The following is a 5,305-nucleotide window of genomic DNA, read 5'->3' on the forward strand; positions in this document are numbered from 1 at the left end:
TGCAACACTCGCATACCTGTTTTAAATGCTTTAAAATGTTACATTTCCATTCGGTATCTTGCAAAGTGTATTCCATGTGTCACTAGTAATGCCTCGTACAGAACAGAGAAAACCAGGATGGCAGTTTAGGCTGCATGTTTAGGAATCGTCCGCTCTTTCTCTCTAGTTCCATATCTGAGGTCATGAAAATTATAACAGTGTCTAACTAGATGTGATGGGATATGCAGAGGATTATGCTTTCACGTGAGAGCTAAGTAGCAGAAGCAGATGAGCTCTTAAGAAACAATGATCCTGGTTTTATGCAAATATGTCTTCTAAAAACGAATGAGGGAAGAGGAATATGGAAATAGATGATATAATAATACAGCAGAGTAACCAGAATTTTTCTGAATAGATTTCTTTTATTAAGATTTTCACGAGGCGTCAGCTGTTCTTTGTAATTCTCTCCTTAACGCTACCATCAAAGTATGCCTTATCAAAATATACGTCTTTGCCGCTGCATTTATATTCACCCTATTTAAAATTGAGACGAAATATGGTTTTTTGTGTGCAGGGTACTGAAATAATCATAAGAGCATACAGCAACCCAGAGTAAAGGGTTTGAAAAGACTCAGTCACAGATAACAGCAGACTACTTACAAGTGTGCCATTTCCTTTGCCAAACTAGTGATTGATTGATGGAGGACACACATTTTTCCCTATCAATTTTGTCTCAACTGGTGAAATCCAAAGCAGGCATCCAATTATTCAGCAATATAAGACATATTTATTATTGTGCAATTAGCTAGCTACTTGTTTGCTGCTCTTTTTCTAATTAATGTTTCACATCAAAACATCCCTAAGTCCTGGAACGTGTACAGGTTTCTGAATAGATGTGATCAATATGAGGGGTCCAAATATCACATTTAATGGTATCACCATGCACAGACAATGAATATAAAGGTATTTATTGGGTAAAAAAAATAACAAACAAACAAAAACCTGGAGAGACCACAAAATTGGAAGTGCTATAAATTATTTTTAGGCTGAGTGGAAATAAAGCTGGCATGGATGGGTGGACTTAATGAACTTCTGAGCTTTGGCATAATTGGAAGTGTGTGTCTTTGTTGTACTTCACATACTTCCACTAAGTGGCAGGTTAGCTGCCTCCTGGTCTTTACTTCCTTAAACCATACCACTCTTGGAGACACCTGACTGGCTGCTATTGTGGCATAGGAGACCATATGGCCCCATTCTGTCTGCATTCAGCCAGGGAATAAACAGCATCTATGGAGTTGCAAAGGCGTAGCTAGGGAAGAAGTCACCCCTTTGAATTTGTTCTTAGGAGTGCAACTAGCAAGGCTGGGTCAGTTGTATCTAGAGCTGCTTTCTGTCCTGTCTTTCACCAGACGTTCTGAGCTTTTGCTGCACGCTGCAAGGCAGCTTTGCAAATCAGATTGGGTCATCTGGTTCCTCCCACCACGGTGCTGCTCTGCAGCATGGTGAGTCCAGGGTGTGACTTGAATGTCGGTCTGACACCCGCTGTTGGCGACTGAAATCTTTCCACTGACTTCAGCAGGAGTAGGATCACGCTATTGATCCCACCGTAACATTGATGACATCATACTATTACTTTTCAGGAAAAAAGGCTGAGATTCTTCAGTGCTAAAGCCGTAATCCAAGTGACAGAGAAGTTGGCAGGGAGAACAAGCAGCAGTTGAGACTATGCATAGCATACCTTATGACAGTGTGTATGGCTTGGCACCAGCTCATATTGACACCTGCCTTATCTGCAGGAGAAGACAGGATTTAGGCTGAGGAGGAGGACAAGGGCAACAGATTGGCTGGAAGAGAGGAATATGTTATACCGTATGTCAATACAGGGTGTGAGGTGCCATGACAATATAGACCTGCAAGAGGTGGAGTCAGAACTTCCTCAAAAGTTACTTCATGCAATTAATGGTTAATCTGATCCATGAATGCTGCGGACATTTCTGAGGACGTTTCTCCCCTCACACCCCTTTCTGTGTCAGATGTCTCCCTGATCAATGTCTTCTGAAACTCCTAGTCCCCCCCTGCTCTGCTACTGTCAGTTGAGTAATGCGATGCTCCCTGCAGCCATCTAACACACCATCCAGCCCACTACTCTCATCAGCACTTTTGTCACGCCAGAAACTACAACCACTTGAGCAGTCTTCAGAGAAAAAATATCTCCAACAAAATCACACAGACTCCATTCCTGTGGGAGGCAAATCAGTTACCGTTTGAATGACTTTTAAAACGACTTCATAGATATTTTGCTCTGGTAGGAATGCTGTACCACAACTAGGGTGTGATCCCAGCTAGGGCACCCAAGTTGTGACCATTTGTACCAATGCAGGTAATGTGAGGTTGGAAGGCCCTGCTAGCATAGCAAAGACTAGCTCTTGGGGCATGAGCTGCCACTGAGATCAGGCAGGAAACCCAGCTGAGTTTGCCCCAGTTGTCCCAGTTTAGCTTGGGCACCTCTGTTCTTCTCAGCTGTGCCAACATGCCTCTACTGATGGGCGAAGAGGGATAAAAGAAGATTAAAATTCAGTTACTGAAATGACAAAAATCCCGTTTCTGACAGCCTTCACTGATTCAGGTTACAACATGGTGCCTCAATTTCTCACACTGGCACTACATGGAAAGTGGTAAACTGCTGCAAGTGGGTAAAGATGACTGGCTGTAGTGGGGCTGAACTTTTTCAAGCGTCCTTGCCGCTGGGGAAGATGCCTGTGACAGCTGCGTCCCTGCTGAACTAACTAGTGGAGAGTAAGCGTCACCAGGAAAGGGTGAAAATCACACCCCCTTAGAAAGCCAGCACACTCTTCATGGTGCAGCTTTGCCTGTAAACTGTGGAGAAAAGTCTCTGTTTGGGAGTGTCTCAGAGTTGATTTTTCGGGATGCCTGGAAAGGTGGTCCAGTCCTCTCTGTCCCGGGAGGCAGGCCTTGGAATTGGAAATATACTTCTTTTCACAGGCCAGACTGATGTTGAGATAGCACCAATATCAAGACATTACTGTAGTTGGAGGAGCAAGAAGCAGCAGCCTGCTTGGGTGATTATGTTCTGCCTCCTGTCCAGGGAACAAGGAATGGGAAATGACGTTTTACTGATTGAACCTGGCCTTGGGGGCACAAATCCACTTGAATTTAGTCTGTACCTTCCCTACCTGAACCAGGTCCAGACTCCTAGGCTTCAAACCAGGAATAATACAGTAGCCTTGGCAGTGCTACTTCATTAGCCTGTAATGCTGGTGATTAAAAAACCAAAACAAATCTAAAAAGCCCTGCCTGCTACCATCATTCATTCCTTTTTTCCCCCCCCTTTACACAACCTGGGCTTGCCATGCTGGCCAGCCCGTGTGGTAGGAAGCCAGAAGGGAGGAGGTGCTAGCAGTATCCCAGCAGAACGCTGCAGGCAGGCAGGCAGGCCTGGAAGGAACACATCATTTTTGCAGCTGATGCATGCTGAGAGGCCTGTGGTTGTCTGGCAGTAGCCAAGGAAGTAAGGTCCACACTTCAAATACTGTTTCAGACAGAAAGTGGTTCAGTGCAGCCTGAGAAACTGTCACGCTTTGTATATAAGCGGTCATAGATCCAAAAATGTACATTTTTGGTAGAGTAGGTGAATAGTGATGGAAGAGAAGACATCTTTCTGTAAGTTTTAGCTGAACACAGACAGGCATTAGACTCAATACAGAAGCAACTGCATGAAGTTACATGGCCTTTCTTAGGCAGATGTAATGATCTGGTTTTCCCCTCCTGGGTATTAGAAAAGATGTGAACTTCTCAATTCTTTTTTCATTTCCTGCTGCAAGATGCTTGTGTTCCTCAGTGGAAGTAAGCTTGCGTGTATACAGCAAGCAAGAAACACGGTTCACTGCTGAGCTGTGAGGAAAGATTGGCAGGAAGGAAAGGAAGAGGTCAGCAGGTATTCTGCATAGACCAGAAAAGGATGCAGATACAGTGAGTCAACGGAAAAGGAATACAGTCCATTCTATACACGTATATATACACATATATACATATCCAGATAAGATTTGATTGACATTGCTTATATATTAAAAGCACACCGCTTCTTTACTGTATTTTTACTAATATGTTCACTTATTGTTTATTTTCTTTAAAGGATGTCCTTATTCATTACAGGTAAATAGCAAACTGGAAAGAGAGCGGATTGTTGCCATTTCTTTAGTAATCCTGACTGTCTTGGCAAAATCATCTCTGACGTTATTCAGAGAGTTGGCTGGTGCCATGGGGAATCATCATGAAATTGTTTGACAACTCACAATTTCAAACTGCTAGTCATAAAGACCAGGGTATGCAGTAGTCCCTGAGACACAGAGTGCAGCAGTACAGTATTATACCAGCAAAACAACTCTTCTTGGATTTACACTGTTGCTCGCACTGAATGCATTTCAGGTTCCTTAATTAGACATAAACGACTTTGATCTCCCAGATCCATCACTCACTTGTAGAGTGCTTGAAATATGAGGTTTATGCAGTAATCCACCCCTTTAGGATGGAGGGCGACCAATCACAGTCCTGCTGCAGTGGAAATGATCCTTTCACTGAAACTAGGCATCGCTACCAGAAGCAAGCCGAAGGATTTCCAGAGCTGCCAAGCCTCTTCCTTCACTCTCATCCAATAAGCATCTTTCTGGCCTTATTTTTATAGGCGCAATCAGGCAGCTCGCGTGCTGCGTTTCTGTAATGTGGCTGTTACGGCACGACAAAAATTCTCAGCAGCAAAGTGCAACAAGCAAAAATGCTACCGTTTGTGGATTTTTTTTCCTTTGGTCCTGGGAGAGGAGGCACGTTTGGCTCCTTCCCATCCCGCACAGGCCGGGAGACTTGCCTTTCCCCGCACAGTCGGTCAGTTTGCCAGGCAATCTCCAGCCAGGGCCTTATCTCAGAGCAGGTGCTGAAGCGGCTGCCGTCCCTATAAGGGAGGTAAGGCGAGGGAGAGGCAGATGAGTTGTGGATCAAAGGTTACCCTCTTACAGTGCCTGAAGTCACCCAGCCCGGGCCATCCCCTTTCCCAGGACTGGCTTGAGGGTGACACCCCCGCCATTCGTACCGCACACTTTCTGTAGCGACACGAGCCCAGAGGAGCATCCCCGCGGCGCAGAGCCTGAGGGTGCACCTGCTCCAGGCTGCGGAGGAGGGACGGTGCTGCTACCACAGACCTCGCTGGCGGCCGCAGCCTGCGGCGGCGGCGGGGCCGGGCCGGGCGAGCGGCGCCATGGCGGCCGCCGGCAGATGGCCCCCGCCGCCGCCCTGCCAGCCCCACCGCAGCGCC

Source organism: Numenius arquata, chromosome 4 (genome assembly GCF_964106895.1).
Source record: "Numenius arquata chromosome 4, bNumArq3.hap1.1, whole genome shotgun sequence".
In the NCBI taxonomy this organism is placed as follows: domain Eukaryota; kingdom Metazoa; phylum Chordata; class Aves; order Charadriiformes; family Scolopacidae; genus Numenius; species Numenius arquata.